At 39.5% G+C, this 17,955-nt stretch overlaps 1 long non-coding RNA gene across 1 annotated transcript; it reads left to right on the top strand.

Annotated features, from left to right (window-relative positions):
• The first annotated feature begins 4,998 nt into the window (after positions 1-4,998).
• LOC125802286 (uncharacterized) lies at positions 4,999-6,980 on the top strand. Its single transcript, XR_007439319.1, has 2 exons — positions 4,999-5,594; positions 5,752-6,980. It is a non-coding gene; the product is annotated as an uncharacterized LOC125802286 (long non-coding RNA).
• The last annotated feature ends 10,975 nt before the right edge of the window (positions 6,981-17,955 follow it).

Below are 17,955 nucleotides of genomic sequence, written 5' to 3'. Positions count from 1 at the left end.
TAAAGGTAAAAAATATTTGTAGATAGGGCCTAATAGAGGTCAAAGGGAAATAATAAGATAGAGGAAGAAAGGAGCGGAAGAAGGAAATGGGGTTAGAAGTAGTTAGTGTGTTAGAGGTGTTAGGAGAGTAAGTGCTCTTTGAAGAGCTCTGTCTTCAGGAGTTTCTTAAAGATAATGAGAGATTCTCCTGATCTGGTAGTGGAAGGTAGTTTGTTCCAGCATTGGGGAACTCTGTATGAGAACAGTCTGGATTGTTTTGTGTGGATTGTGTTTGGTAAAGCTAGGTGATGTTCACTGGAGGAGCGCAGCGGCCAGGAGGTAGCGTAAGCCTTCAGGAGTGAGTGCAGGTAGGCTGTTCTGTCATCACCTTGTAGGCGAATGTAAGAGCTTTAAATTTGATACGAGCATCAACTGGTAGCCAATGGAGCTCAATGACCAGCGGGGTGACGTGCCCGTTTTGGCTGGTTGAAGACCAGACGTGCTGCTGCATACTGGATTATTTGGAGTGGTTTTACTACACAGGCCGGGAGGCCAGTTAGCAGGGCATTGCAGTAGTCGAGGCGTGAGATGACCACTGCTTGTATTAGGAGTTGGGTGGCCCGTTGTGTTAGAAACTGTCAAATTTTTCAGATGTTATAAAGCACAAAGCGTCAGGATCGAGCAACTGATGCCACATGGTGCGTGAAGGAGAACTGGTCATCAATCCATAACGCCCAGGTTCTAGTCTAATCTGTAATACTCCATCCCATTGCACAAAATGGCTTGGAAAATATCTGGCCTGTGGCCAAACTTAATTGCCAACCCCTGGTTTAGGCTTTCAGTCCGATTACAGGAAGTCGAGGCAGGCTATATTCTTTCATTTAACAACAGAAGTGTTTTGGCGAAATCTCTGGTACTCCATTTACATGCACCCACATTTTGCAGCAATGTAGGAACAACAGATTAAGCTGGTGACTGCTGTATCTATGGTATCTGTAGATTGCAACCTTGGGTCAGTCATTTAAATGTGAAAACACCTTAGATTTGTTTACTTTTGAGGCTAGAGAGTGGACAACGACAGTTAATGACAAAAAGGGAAGAAGAGCTTAGCCTGGTGACTCAGTAAATGAGAGAATACAACGCAGTGCTAGCTAGCTAACAGCACCACCCACCGCTATCAACAACAACACAATCTCACTTACACCAGTAACACTAGCATGCTAATGCTGAATCACCTTCTAGCATCAAATTGTTCAATTCCTACCGCTCTACTTCCTCTTGCATGTTCCATATCCCTCTCTCTGACACTGAAGGAAGCTATGCTGGGAACTTTTTTGCAAGTTGGTGTTAGCCTGTGGCAGATGTTGATGTCAGTTGGTGGTATGAAAGGTGCAGAATGGATGAGTAAATTGAATAAAGGCAGTGGATCTTACAGTGCAAGGGGTCAAATACTCAAATAATATGTATCATATATGAAATTTCCACTGGGGTGAAGGTCCCATGCATCCCACAGTGAACAAAACATGGCGGATGACCAAAGTATAGTTTTTAAAATGTTAAAAAATCGCTAAAGTACAGGGACACCTGCTTATTTATATATTTTTTCTAAAATCACAGGTATTTAAAGAAGTTTATTCTGCTTTCATTTGAGTAACTGTCCATCCTGGAGAAATCCAGCTTTAAACCAACTTTTGTTGGTTCAAATCCCAGAAAATGCTGCTTGGCATCAGCACCATGAGTCTGAGAGAGCACAACCGGACATGCTGTCTCTTTGTGGGTATATCCAGCTCTTTCCCCATATCACTCCTAGTATGATGGAGGTCAACACAGATGTCTGTTGGCTGATGTATTAGAGCTGGGGATAACACACTTTCCTCTTGGGGGGACAGCTACCCGCTTATGTACTAGTCTACACCATTCTAGTGTTAGGGGAGTCTTAATGAGTAGGCAGGTAATTAGCCTGTCAAATTGGGTAAAAAATGGGATATATTTAATGTCAGTCAATTATACAATTTCAGGCTGTGTGAAGTTTAGCTGTCTCCATACCCACACAGTACATTTGGCAGAATTAATCTAACACTAAAAGTGTTGATAAACAATTATAAATTATAAATTTACTATATAACAACTGTTGTTAAATATATGATGTATGATGTTGGCATGTATTTTGAAATGCTGGGGTCAACAAAAGTTCATACAGTTTAGCATGTTTCACCAAACCCCAAGTCCATTTCACTCCAAGTCCATTTCTCCTTTAACACCTAAAATACTGGTAGATCATTTCACCATCCTACATTCAGCTAAAGTGCAGTAAAGATGCAGGAAACTCTGGATCTGGATCAGGTTCAGTAGTAGGAGTGAAACTGGCATCTACACATTTATATTATTATATTTTTCAGCATTAACACATGAACACGATTACATGAGTCACACAGCCCTGTATATTTATACAGTTTCTACACAAAGAAAGAAGGAGAGAGGGAGAGAGTGAGAGAGATTGACAAAGAGAGAGAGAGAAAGACAGACAGATGGCTAAAGAAAGAAAAAGACAGACATGTACAGTTTTTCTCAATTGCCAAGACACATTTCTTGAAACCATCCCTCCATGTCTCTAAACTGTAAACACAAAACTCAATTTACATTCACAAAACCTCTCACTCTTCCTGCAAAACCAAACTATCGCTTCAAAACAGTTTAAACTGTGCTCAAAAGCAAATAGTGTTCTCAGATCAGACCCTGAGTTAATCAAAATGAAAAACACCACTGAACAGTCAATACACACAACATAGAAAGAAGGAAAACACAACGATGAGATCAACATAGAGTCTTTAGAAAAAAAAATTCTGTTCACAAAAATGCATTTTCAAAACAAAACTACTGTTTAGCACTGTTTAGTACAAATATATATTATTCTACAAAAAGAATAATTCTACAAAAAGAACATACAGTTACAAAAAATGCATGCAATACTAGGCCTACAGGGAAAACGAATGTATGTACATGTACATAATGAAAAAAGCAAGTATATTTTCTCCTCTCTGAATCTTCGGACTAGGGTAGACGCAGTGAATCTTCTTAGGTTAGGCTGAACTTGAAGTCCCACTTCCCTCATTGTCAAATTGTGGACAAGAACAAGAGACCTCAAAGACCAGAGCTCCTTGTACTGTTTTTTTTTTTTCACATCATAAGACACATGTGTGATCAATTTTGAGTTGCTGTGTTCAATTTGAGACACCTGTGCTTTCACTGAGTTTCACTTTTGCTACCTGTGCTTACTATAAGGCTACCCAAGTGCATCACAGTGCAACATGTGTTTTTTTTTGGGGTGAAAAGTGCTCAAGAGTCTGCCAAAAGGGTGACCATTTCAATTAATGGCTTCAGGGCCATGAAAAAAAGACGAAAAAGCAAGGAACAGAGAGATAAAGAAAGGGACATACAGAGAGAGAGAGAGAAAAGAGTTTGATAGCAAGGGACAAAGAGAGAAAGAGAGACAGACAGAGAAAAAGAGAAAGAGAGAAAAGAGAGAGAAAACAAGGAGCAGAGACAGAGAAAGAGACAGGGAGAGAAAAAGAAAAGACAGAGAGAAAGAAAGACATACAGAAAGAAAGCAAGGGAGAGAGAGAGAAAAGAGAGAAAAGAGAGAAATAAAGAAAGAGCCATACAGAAATAAAGAATGAAAGAAAGAGAAATATACAGACAGAGAGAGAAATAAACAAGAGAGAGTGAGTAAGAGGGGTTAGGGAGGTCATGAGAGAGAAAAGAAATCTTCTCAGACTAAGTGAGAAAAGTGAGAAAGTTTGTCCACCCTGGAGCTCAGCTTAGACTGTGTGTGTGTGTGTCTGTCTGTGTGTGTCTGTCTGTGTGTGTGTCTGTGTGTGTGTGTGTATTAGAGACAGGGAGTAGCAGATGATTTGGGCCAGTAGCCACCCAGCCATTGTTTACTGGTTTGTCCAGTTTAAGGGAAATATTTGACATTTTTGGAGCCTAGCCAAGACTGCGGGGGCCGAAAAGGTTTAGTACGAGTGTGTGAGTGTGAGTGAGAGAGAGAGAGAGAGAGAGAGAGAAAGAGAAAGATAGTGAAAGAAATGGGCCACAGCCAGAGATGGTGAGATCACTGCTGGCGCCGCTTATCAAGCATGAATCTCAGACTGGCCAGGAGCTTCCTGGAGCGCACACACACACACTCAGACACACACACACACACTGACACATATGCACTCACAGGTCTCACATACGGCGTAGGGACTGTGTGTGTGTGTGTGTGTGTGTGTGTGTGTGTGAGGAAAGAGAATGAATGCAAACCGTATGTAGATCAGGCAGGTTCAGAGGCCTTCTTTGAAGTGTACGTGGGCGAGCGAGCACTTAAAGAATGTGGTGAGTTAGGATTTGCCTCTGAGATAAAAAGAAAACCACTTTCTTCTCATTATTCAAAGTGACAATTACTACACTGTCCACAACCCACTCCGTCCAATCCTACCCTGATCTGAGGCGTCTCTGTGTGCTCCACTGTTTCCTCCATCCAGATAAAATCCAGCTGCTCTGAGGAGTTGTTCGCTCGTACGCAGTTTACGATGTTATCTGCGTTTCCCTGTGTAAATCATATCCTTAAAAACAAGCTTCACAACACTCCCATGGAGAGAGCCTATGGAGAGTCATTTCCTAAATATCAGACCACCCGTCCTCCCCTAGATAAAGGCCCTATCCCATTTCACCCTTTGCCCCTGTTCACGCCTAGAGGTAGGGATCCCCAATTCTTGTTGGGATATAGTGGTAGGGAGAGATTTTAGAGGTACATGGACCACCAAATGAGGCTTTTTCAAAACCACCAGTAATATGGAGACACAAGTGAACAAATTAACCTACAAATGTAATATTTTTGTAATTAAAATTACAATTAACATTCCATTATCTTCATATTATTTAGTTTCTAAACTGAAAGAAGAATCAAAATACTGTGTTTAATGGTACCAGTGTTTTTAAACGACCATCCCTGCTAAGCCTAATATATTCATTTTACAGTTTTTCTCGATTGTTTACACACAAATATTGGTACTTGAAACACAATGACCACAAAATGTAACTCATGCACCAACCCCCTGAACCAATTCTGCTAAACTACAAGCACAATTCCTGCTTTACACTCAAATTGCAGTTCTAAAACACACTTTTTCCAAAACTCTACACACAATTGTCATGAAGAAAATCTCTTGTTTTCACAAGGAACACACTGTTATTCAAAACTCTAAAGTTAATTGCCCTACTATGCACACTGGCTCCTCACATGGGCAAACACCTAACACACACGTTTCCACTCAGCAATCAGAGCTTTAGCATAAAAGGGCAACAGGTGAGCTCTTCTGTTTTGGAGCAATGGAGGCCAATGTTGTAAACAGAGGCAGAGCCAGAGCCAGAGGAGTGAGAGTAAGAGGAGGACGATGGGGAGGACGAGGACGAGGAAGGCCAAGGACAATCATTTCTGATGAGATCCGAGCCACTTTGGTTGACCATGTGGTCAACCATGGCCTAACAATGAGGGAGGCTGGGCAAAGAGTACAGCCAAATTTGAGCAGGTACACTGTAGCATCCATCATCCGGACTTTCCGCAATGAGAATAGGTAAGAAATCTACTCTCACTACAAAACTGCAGTACTGCATATCAATACAGTACTCAATGAGTACAGTAGTACAGTATTACCTGTGGACTGTTCTGTAGGACATTGTGTTTCGAGTATTTGGGAAATGTATTCCTACACAGTATTTACAGTATTGCAGAACTGAAAGATTACCAACAAGAGGTGGACGGGGCCGTCTTCTGTCTCCTGAACAGAAAACAGAGATCATGAACATGGTTCTTGAAAATAACGCCATTACCTTACGGCAAATACAAAGAAAAATAATAGAAAACAATGAGATATTTCAAAATATTGATAGGGTAAGTTTATCAACGCTGGACCGTGTCTTGCACAGAAATAAACTGAGGATGAAGCAGGTCTACAGGGTGCCGTTTGAGCGCAATTCAGAAAGAGTCAAAGAATTGCGATAAAACTATGTGCAAGTACGTCCTATACATTCCCACCCTTGATGCATACTGTCAACATTGTATAAATCATACATATTTCTTTCTATTATATTGTAATCATAATGATTGTGCTTCACAATAGTGACCGCTCCATGTCTACTTCTGATATTGTCATGTGTGTTTCAGAGAGTCCTTGAGCTGGAGGTGGATGCAGTGGAGCACCAGTTCATCTTCATTGATGAGGTTGGATTCAACCTCACAAAAAGACGAAGGAGGGGAAGGAATATAATCGGCCAGCGTGCCATTGTTGAAGTCCCTGGCCAGCGCGGAGGGAACATCACAATGTGTGCAGCGATGACCCACCATGGCATCATCCATCACCATGCTACCCTTGGCCCCTACAACACTGCCCATCTGATCACATTCCTGGACACCCTACACAACACACTCATTCCACCAGATCAGATAGACGGCCCAGAGCAGCTCAGGTACGTTGTCATTTGGGACAACGTAAGCTTCCACCGGGCTGCTCTGGTTCATAACTGGTTCACTGACCACCCACGCTTTTCAGTTGTTTATCTCCCTCCATATTCTCCATTCCTCAATCCTATTGAGGAATTTTTTTCTGCCTGGAGATGGAAAGTGTACGACCTAAATTCAGAAACGCGTATACCCCTTTTCCAAGCTATGGAAGACGCATGTGGAGATATAGCAGTTGATGCTTTTCATGGCTGGATTCGCCATGCTAGGCGATATTTCCCCCGCTGCTTGGCCAGGGAAAACATTGCTTGTGATGTAGATGAGGTGCTGTGGCCAGACCGAAACAGAAGAGAGGATGCAGCATAGTTTATTTTGTTTTGTTTTTTTTATTATTAACTGTATACAGTAAAATCTTCTGCACTGTATGTGCAACTTTGTGTCGGTTGGGATGTACACTGTGTACATTGTTTTGTGGGAAAAATAAAACATGTTTGTTACAGTATATTTGTGTGTTCTGAGTATAAAAACAATATTCTAAAATATTTTACAACGCACTTATGTATTTAATGTCTGTAGTAAGTGTAACCCTGAACAAAAAGTCATTATGATGAATGGAGAATGGTGTTTTACACTGAGCACATCAGTGTTTAAATGCTTTTTTTAATTGTCTGTTCATATGATAGTTTGTGTGTGTCATTTGAACACAAAATGGCCTTTTGTGAAGAGATAAAACTGTTTTGAATGTAAAGTTTCATTTTGCAGGAGAATTGAAGGGTTTTGCCCATTGTGTGTGTGTTTGTTGGATTTGTGTGTAGAGTTCTGAGAATACGAGGCATGTTTTCAGAAATGTGTGTAAACAATCCAGAAAAACTGTAAGAACTGGGGTGTCGGGTGTCTTTTCGCGGGAGTTCCTCTGGCTGTGTCATGCGTCTTTACACACTTACGTCACACGTACAGCTTCTAAAAGAGGATCCATCTCAGTTTTACTTAGTACGAGCGGCCGGTGGAGCAATGGACACTTCAGAAGAGAAAACAATCATATATCTATACATAGTAAAATCAGAGAAACTGATTCAGAAACTAAAGTGGTCTCTTAATTTTTTTCAGAGCTGTGCAGAAGTGGCATCAGCTTCTCTGTGCTTGGAGGCATCAGTATTCCAGGTTTACAGCTTTAAAAAAGAAATGGACAGCTTCTGCTCTGAAACAACGGCAAAAAGGACCATTCAGATTGTTATCAGCAGAATGTGTGCTGCCATTAATGCAACATCTTTACCAGGAATATTCGTACCTTTCTAAACAAGACAATGCAAAAATGCAAAACCTAATGCTGCACATCGAGACACAGGACTTTTTCAGTGCTTTATTTATCTCATTGCCTATTCTAATGGGAATGATTGTTTTATTTATAACAGTGTTTTTAATTAAACACTTTTTATGCTATCCTGAAAATACTGGTATAACATGTCATTGCAATTCGCCAGTGTTATATAATAATAACTTAAGGCCTTAAATTGCAGGGATTGTAGAGGATGCTTTAATTTAAACTTTTCATATTAGCTTACCCAAACCTTTACAGGAATGTCCTGAAACTTCTGACAGGCAGTGTATGTGAGTGTTTATAAACGGGAGGAATCACATGATCGTCCTGCTGCCTGAGCTTTGCAGTGCACGGATGTTTATGAGCTGACTCTGCTCTTATTTGACTGGATAGGGCTTTTCTAACCACTGTCCCGAGCGTCCACTCTGACACCACCGGAGAGGCATGTCAGCCTGACACCGAAAATAAGGTGTCAGATTCGTTTAGTGCACAAATATCCCTGTAACGTAAGTTTATGACCCTGTGCTGAGTTAATACATCACAGGGCATCAATAGTGTTAATGTTATTTAAGGGCTGCTGACATCGAGATTCGCCCCCTCCATCCCTAAATATAAGGCACTACTGTAAGCGCTCATAAATAACTGCGTGTTTATCAGAGTCTGAACCTGAAGCTGCAGGTCACGCACAGCCGCCGATATGAGAGAAGCAGAGGACAGATGAGATTTGGCGAGATGTTGAAATGTGGAATACACAATGCTAAAGAACTGGCTGACCTCCTCCGTCTCGCTCTGTCCATCTGTCTCTGTCTCTTCTTTTACTCTTTTCCTAGAGGTTCATGTCTGGCTTTTTGTTCCAGGCGGGCGTCGTGAGAAGCATGAAATCATAAATACTGCAAGGCAGTCAACTCAAACTCATACTCATACTCATGTAACTGACACATAACTTGAAATAAACTTGTTAATAAGTGATTTGAAAAACACCACTGAACAGTCAATACACACAACATAGAAAGAAGGAAAACACAACGATGAGATCAACAAAGAGTCTTTAGAAAAAAAATTCCTGTTCACAAAAATGCATTTTCAAAACAAAACTAGGTTTGATTGTAACCAGCGATGGTATAGTTACTTTGAAAAAGTAATCCGATTACTTTTACTGATTACTCCTTTAAAAAGTAACTTAGTTACTTTATGGATTACTTGATTTTAAAAGTAACTAAGTTACTTTACAAGTTACTTTATTAGTTACTGTCAGCAGCTGCAGACACCACCTCCCGCCGCCTTAACATAAACATTATAACCAGTTTTGCCAATACTGCCTTTATTGACAAATGCATTTTTAACAGCAACAATTTATCTCTAGACATTTAAAGTTGAACTATTTCCTGAAAAAAAGACCAGTATGTATGTGTGTGTGTGTGTGTGTATGTGTGTGAGTGTGGTGGAGAGAGAGAAAGAGAGAGTAATGCACAGTGACTTGGATAAGTAACTTTAATCTGATTACTGGATTGGAAATAGTAACACGTTAGATTACTCGTTACTGAAGAAATAAGTCAAAGTCAAAGTCAAAGTGGTTTTTATTGTCATTTCAGCTATATACAGAGTACACAGTGAAACGAAACAACGTTCCTCCAGGGACCATGGTGCACATAAACACAGTGTAGACAGAACAATAGTGCAACAGTACAAAAGTGCAGACAGACAATACAACACAATACAGACTAATAAATAATCAATATTAAGACAGTGAGGGTCAGATCAGAGTAACGCGTTACTGACATCACTGATTGTAATGCATTCTTAACTCAACTGACTTGCTGCTCAACTCTCAAATTTGGACTTTAACTGACTTAAGACTTGACCAAAACATAGTTGAAATGCACCCTCAATTGAATTGCAACTCAGCTTAATGTAGGACTGAACTTTCTCTTAACTGACTCACAACTCATCTCAAAGTGGCCAGTAACTGACTTCAGTTGCAAGTCAATTATTGGCCACTTTGAGATGAGTTGTGAGTCACCCATAACATCCATAATTGACTTGCAACTGAACACAAGCTCATCCATAACTGACTAGCAACTGGCCTAAATTGAAATTTACCCTTTCTCTGATTTGACTTCAACTTGTCTTTTACTGCCTTGCAACTCTCTAACAGATTCAGAACTCAATTCAAACTTACAACTCAATTTAAACTCATCCACAACTGACTTGCAACTGGCCCCAAAGTGATCTGTAACTGACTCATAACTTGAATTAAACTTGTCATTAAGTGGCAGAAGGTTTGATTGTCACACTTAACTCATCCTTAGTCGCCCACTAACTGAATTGCAACTCAACTCAAATTTGGACTTGACCCAAAATGACTCATTTGAATCACTCAACTTAATTTAGCCCTTACTGAGTCATCCCCTTAACTGACCCGCAACTCAACTCAAAGTGACCTCTAACTGACTCGTAACTTGTCATTAAATGACTGTTAAGGTTTGATTGTAAGTCACACTTAACTCATCCTCAGTCGGCCACTAACTGACTTGCAACTTGACTCAAATTTAACTTTAACTTTAACTGACTTAAGACTTGACCCAAACATTACTCTAATTCACCCTAAACTGAACGACCTGCTTTAGAACTTGATTCTAACTTGCAACTCAACTCAAACTCATCCACAGCTGACTTATATCTGGCCACAGAGTGGCCTGTAACTGATTTATAACTTGTCATAATGTGACTGAAGTTTGATTGTAACTCACCTGTAACTCATCGTTAGTCACCCACTAACTGACTTGCAACTCAACTCAACTTTAACTGACTTAAGGATTGACCTAAACATAGTTCAAATGTACCCTTATCTGAATCACAACTCAACTTAAATTTAGCCCACACTGATTCAGAGGTCAATTCAAACTTCTCCTTAACTGACTCACAACTCAACTTATTATGTGACTGAAGATTTGATTGTAACTAGCTCTTAACTCATCATTAGTCGCCCACTAACAGACTTGGAACTCAGCTCTCAAATTTGCACTTTAACTGACTTAAGACTTGACCTAAACATAGTTCAAAATCACCCTTAACTGAACCACAACTCAACTTTTATTAACTGTATCTCTAACTGATTCAGAAGTCAATTCTCATCCATAAATGACTTGCTACTGACCCCAAGATGGCCTTTACTTGTAATTAAGTGATTTGACTTAATTAACTGACTCTAAACTTGACACAGACTTATTTTTATTGGACTCATGACTCAACTCAAACTTGCCTTTAAATGACTTTTGATTAAAATTTGCCAAGGACACTTGACTCAAACTTACCCTTTGACTTAAACTGACGTATGACTCATAACTCTAATTAACCCGTAATTTACTTGTGACTCAACTCACCCTTAACTGACTACAATCTTAGTTTGAATTTGCCCTTAATTCACTTATCATTCAACACACCCTTAACTCACTTGCAATTCAATTCAGTCAGACTAAATTGACTTGTCACTGGTGTCATGGTGTGGGGTGTAATTTTATATGATGTCAGATCACATTTAGACTTTATTACAGGCACTTTCACAAGACAATGTTATGTTAATAAAGATCCTGCAACCAGTGGGCTTATCTTTTCTGAACACACACTGTGGTGCATAATTCCAACAAGACAATGCTCGTCCACATACTGCTGTTACCTCAAGAGATTGAAGATACAGATGCTATGCCATGGCCTCATTGAATAGCATAGTAACCAAGCACTTCTTCTGCACGCAACTATATATTGATGATGAGAGATGGTATAAGCTGTTTTTAAGAATCCAGCCTCAGAATGTATGTTTTTTTAAATGACCTTGTGACCCCAGAACTTATGGTTGGATATGAATGCACAATTCTGCCATATGCTCCAGCTGTAAAATGTCTCCCAAGCAGGGGTTATATTGAAATTGATAAGGATTCACTAGGAGCACAGGCTGTGCTGGAAGGGTGTAGTGTTGAAAGTTGTTAATTGAAGGTTCCCGCTTCTCTTCATTTGCACTTTCACAGCCTGCAACCATCTGGGTTTCGCCGAGTTCAAATTCCAAAGTGAGGTTGATATGCAAAAACGAGGCCGGCTGCAATCAGCCCAGCTTGAACTAATGGCATTAACTTCAATCAAACTAAAGGCCTGCTGGGAGTGAGAAGTTTAGTTACTGAATCTCTGGTTTTTGGGCAGATGATGAGTTATGATTGGCCTGGCCTTTAGGCATTGGTGTGTAGTAGCTTACATGTATCTATAAATGCTTTTGGATAGTGCTAATAGTGTTATGCTTGATTTTAACTCACTATTATAAACCCACCAGCCAACCAGCTACTACCAAAAACATGTTGTATGCATAGATTCAACCAATGCTAAATCTGAATGAATCCAATCAGTGATCAACCAAAAAAATGTAAATGTAGTGAATCCAGTCCATCGACAATCTCACTAAATCCAACCAATGCCTATTCTTAGTGAATCCAGTCCATTGACAATTTCACTAAATCCAACCAATGCCCATTCTTAGTGAATCCAGTCCATTGCCAGTGAATTTAACCAATGTCCAATCTAAAATGATCTGACCAATACCCAAACTGAATAAATCCAACCAATGCCCAATCTAAATTAATCTACCCAACGTCCAACCTAAATGAATCCAACCAATTCCCAATCTATGTTAATCCAACTCTTACCCAATTTCAGTGAATCTGAGTAAATCCATTTAATGTCCAATCTTAGTAAATCTATCCAATGCCCAATCTGTATGAATCCAACCAATTTCTATTCTCAGTGAATCCAATCCATACCCAATCAGAGTGAAACCAATCAATACTCAATCTCAGCTAATACAACCATCATTCTAATCTATAGGTTAATGAATACTTAGACATTGCTTTAGGAATAGTTACATTATTCAATGCTTTTCATATGTTTCATGTGTTATAAAGCCCTAATGTAGGTAGGTTTATGTCTCTAAGCAGATGGACTATGGGAAGGTGAGAACAGATCTGAGCATGCTCAGTTGCTGTGTGCCAGGTTTCTCTGCTTCTGTTCATATTGCATCATCTCTCTCTAAGCTCAGGTGGTTTCACACGTACCACAACTCTCTCTCTCTCTCTCTCTCTCTCTCTCTCTCTCAAACACACACACAAACACACACACACATTCTTATACACAAAGCTCATATATCATATTCTTATGCACAACTCTGCAACTGTAAGGACTTCATGGTGCTTTACTCTTCTACTCTATAAGTCCAAGGTGTTTAAATCACTTATCCATATTTTCTCTCTCTTTCTCTCTCACACACACACACACACACACACACACACACACACACACACACACACACATTATGATAAATTACCAAAAAAACAAAGCTACAAAACATTTGTAGAAAAGTAAAGTACACTGCTCAAAACTGACAGGAAAATACTGTTTAAATCAAATAAAAAGATACTACTTAACAAACACTAAATGATATCTAAATCTATGACAGTTAAAACCAAAAAAATCAAGCAATTAAAAGATTAATCTAATTCATCAAATGAATTCAGCATCAGTAACAGATGCTGTTAATACTGTATGTCTCTTACAACCCTACACAAATTTTTATACTATGATGTGCCTTTATTTACCTACAAATTACAAAACAAACAATTATAAAAATGTTCACAGGTTATTTTCAGAGGATTCTAGGCTGGCTAAATATGTATTATAGAGTAACTATACTTTAATACATTTTTACATTACAGTTTTTCTGGATTGTTTACACACATTTCTGAAAACATGCCTCGTATTCTCAGAACTCTACACACAAATCCAACAAACACACACACAATGGGCAAAACCCTTCAATTCTCCTGCAAAATGAAACTTTACATTCAAAACAGTTTTATCTCTTCACAAAAGGCCATTTTGTGTTCAGATGACACACACAAACTATCATATGAACAGACAATTAAAAAAAGCATTTAAACACTGATGTGCTCAGTGTAAAACACCATTCTCCATTCATCATAATGACTTTTTGTTCAGGGTTACACTTACTACAGACATTAAATACATAAGTGCGTTGTAAAATATTTTAGAATATTGTTTTTATACTCAGAACACACAAATATACTGTAACAAACATGTTTTATTTTTCCCACAAAACAATGTACACAGTGTACATCCCAACCGACACAAAGTTGCACATACAGTGCAGAAGATTTTACTGTATACAGTTAATAATAAAAAAAACAAAACAAAATAAACTATGCTGCATCCTCTCTTCTGTTTCGGTCTGGCCACAGCACCTCATCTACATCACAAGCAATGTTTTCCCTGGCCAAGCAGCGGGGGAAATATCGCCTAGCATGGCGAATCCAGCCATGAAAAGCATCAACTGCTATATCTCCACATGCGTCTTCCATAGCTTGGAAAAGGGGTATACGCGTTTCTGAATTTAGGTCGTACACTTTCCATCTCCAGGCAGAAAAAAATTCCTCAATAGGATTGAGGAATGGAGAATATGGAGGGAGATAAACAACTGAAAAGCGTGGGTGGTCAGTGAACCAGTTATGAACCAGAGCAGCCCGGTGGAAGCTTACGTTGTCCCAAATGACAACGTACCTGAGCTGCTCTGGGCCGTCTATCTGATCTGGTGGAATGAGTGTGTTGTGTAGGGTGTCCAGGAATGTGATCAGATGGGCAGTGTTGTAGGGGCCAAGGGTAGCATGGTGATGGATGATGCCATGGTGGGTCATCGCTGCACACATTGTGATGTTCCCTCCGCGCTGGCCAGGGACTTCAACAATGGCACGCTGGCCGATTATATTCCTTCCCCTCCTTCGTCTTTTTGTGAGGTTGAATCCAACCTCATCAATGAAGATGAACTGGTGCTCCACTGCATCCACCTCCAGCTCAAGGACTCTCTGAAACACACATGACAATATCAGAAGTAGACATGGAGCGGTCACTATTGTGAAGCACAATCATTATGATTACAATATAATAGAAAGAAATATGTATGATTTATACAATGTTGACAGTATGCATCAAGGGTGGGAATGTATAGGACGTACTTGCACATAGTTTTATCGCAATTCTTTGACTCTTTCTGAATTGCGCTCAAACGGCACCCTGTAGACCTGCTTCATCCTCAGTTTATTTCTGTGCAAGACACGGTCCAGCGTTGATAAACTTACCCTATCAATATTTTGAAATATCTCATTGTTTTCTATTATTTTTCTTTGTATTTGCCGTAAGGTAATGGCGTTATTTTCAAGAACCATGTTCATGATCTCTGTTTTCTGTTCAGGAGACAGAAGACGGCCCCGTCCACCTCTTGTTGGTAATCTTTCAGTTCTGCAATACTGTAAATACTGTGTAGGAATACATTTCCCAAATACTCGAAACACAATGTCCTACAGAACAGTCCACAGGTAATACTGTACTACTGTACTCATTGAGTACTGTATTGATATGCAGTACTGCAGTTTTGTAGTGAGAGTAGATTTCTTACCTATTCTCATTGCGGAAAGTCCGGATGATGGATGCTACAGTGTACCTGCTCAAATTTGGCTGTACTCTTTGCCCAGCCTCCCTCATTGTTAGGCCATGGTTGACCACATGGTCAACCAAAGTGGCTCGGATCTCATCAGAAATGATTGTCCTTGGCCTTCCTCGTCCTCGTCCTCCCCATCGTCCTCCTCTTACTCTCACTCCTCTGGCTCTGGCTCTGCCTCTGTTTACAACATTGGCCTCCATTGCTCCAAAACAGAAGAGCTCACCTGTTGCCCTTTTATGCTAAAGCTCTGATTGCTGAGTGGAAACGTGTGTGTTAGGTGTTTGCCCATGTGAGGAGCCAGTGTGCATAGTAGGGCAATTAACTTTAGAGTTTTGAATAACAGTGTGTTCCTTGTGAAAACAAGAGATTTTCTTCATGACAATTGTGTGTAGAGTTTTGGAAAAAGTGTGTTTTAGAACTGCAATTTGAGTGTAAAGCAGGAATTGTGCTTGTAGTTTAGCAGAATTGGTTCAGGGGGTTGGTGCATGAGTTACATTTTGTGGTCATTGTGTTTCAAGTACCAATATTTGTGTGTAAACAATCGAGAAAAACTGTAATAGCTGAAATATTGTTAAAATATGTTGCAATATAATAATGAAATATACCAGCCCTACTTTACCAGCCCTAAATGCTTAAAAATGTTGAATATTAAAGTAAAAATATTAACAGAATTTAAATATTTGACCAAACGTTTACTTAGTAATTGTAAATAATATACAATAGTCCCAAAACTATACTATATATCTTTTCATTAGTACATTTTTACTATGAAGCTCAAACCGCTTTCAGAGCTAAATAAACCATTTATTTTTGATAACAAATCAATGAAAGTGATCTGTCTTGATTAGTATGTTCTGTGGTTTGATACGATATGTGGATTATGTTTATAGTTTACTCACATCCTTAGTTTTTGACTTCAGAACATCAGCGTGTACTATAACCAGATATACTATAAAATGTAAAAATTGCTCATTTTTAATATTAAAATTATGTTTTTGTGAGGCATGATTCATATCACATGATTCATATCAAGCAATGCTTCTTAAGAACAGCAAACTAAAATCTGGTGTGTGTTTTTTTTATAGGGCAAGACAGCTTTAACCCACACATCCAGTCTCATCAGATTGATTGGATTCCAGGTTGGCTGACCAATTAGCTCTTAGAAAAGTCATTAACCTGGGGGTTCACATACTTTTTCCCCCCACACTGTGAGTGTTAACATGTTGTGTTCAATAACACCATCCAAACATATAATGTTTTTGTGTGGTATTAGTTTAAGCAGACTGTGTTTGTCTATTGTTGTGATTTAGCTGAAGATCAGAACACATTAAATGACCAATTTATGCAGAAATCCAAGTAATACCAAAGCGTTCACATACTTTTTCTTGCATATACAGCACAGACCCACCCACCTCAGTGCTGTAAAAACAGTTAGCGATGGAATAAGGACTTTTTTATGTTGTGTGTGAGTGTAACTAGACTCCGGGGCTGGTGATTGATGTGTATTATGTGATGACTGTGAAGTGGTCCGTGTGTGCGGTGGGTGGGTCTATATACAGTATGTGTGTAAAACAGCATGTGAAACTGGGTGTGAGAAACAGATCAGAGAGATTTACATTTCACAGCTGGGCAAGATCCAGTGTCCGGTTCAGACAAGGACGGGCCTGAGAACCTGATTGGTTCAGGAAAGCTGACGAACGCTGCCATTGGATGATAAACACACTGAGCCCAGTGTCTCTGTAGCAACGTAGCATGAATTTAATCTAAAGCAGCAGAAGGATAGGTGATATAGTGGGTGTTATTTACTCCAGCATGTCATGGTGGTATTATCATTAGCGTCGTGGGATGATTTCGCTTGAGTGGTTGTTGAAAGCTTGCATGGCTCTATGGGCTGCGTTCAGATTGCAAGCAATCTGATTTGTTTCTCAGATCAGATCTGTTGAGATGACTGTATTAAGTGATCAGATTTGCAGCTGCAGTGGTTGTTGTGTTGCAAACAATGCAAAAAAAAAAAGAAGCTGAACCCGAAATGATCATCTAGAGTGTCCAGACTGAGACGCATCTGTACAAATCCAAATATAACTGCATTTCCAGCGGACTTCAAAAGTTATTTGAATCTGATTTGATTTTAAATCTGATTTTATGTGGTTTCTGGCTGTGAAAATCAGTTTGGAAAAATCTTGAAAAAACAGCATTTGTCTGGCTCAAACTGAGCCTTTTTTATGTATGTGATGATTTCAGACCTGTGGATCAATTACAGAAAAATGGGACAGGCTATCATCCCTATACAGGGGTTGGACAATGAAACTGAAACACCTGGTTTTAGACCACAATAATTTATTGTCTCGACGGACAGTTCTGGTGGAAACAGGAGAGTTGAGGTGCACATTGAATTCTGCTGTGATTTGGGCAGCCGTGGTTTTATGTTTTTTTTTTGTTCTTTTAACAGCTTCCTCTTACAGCGTCCACAGTTAATCCTGTTGGATGTGGTTGGTTCTTCTTGGTGGTATGCTGACATTAATCTGGATACCGTGGCTCTTGATACATCACAAAGATTTTCTGTCTTGGTCACAGATGCACCAGCAAGACGTGCAACAAATATTTGTT

Source organism: Astyanax mexicanus, chromosome 5 (assembly GCF_023375975.1).
Source record: "Astyanax mexicanus isolate ESR-SI-001 chromosome 5, AstMex3_surface, whole genome shotgun sequence".
Lineage (NCBI taxonomy): Eukaryota > Metazoa > Chordata > Actinopteri > Characiformes > Acestrorhamphidae > Astyanax > Astyanax mexicanus.
The sequence above is the reverse complement of the archived record's forward strand: the minus strand, read 5'-3'. Positions and strand labels throughout refer to the sequence as shown.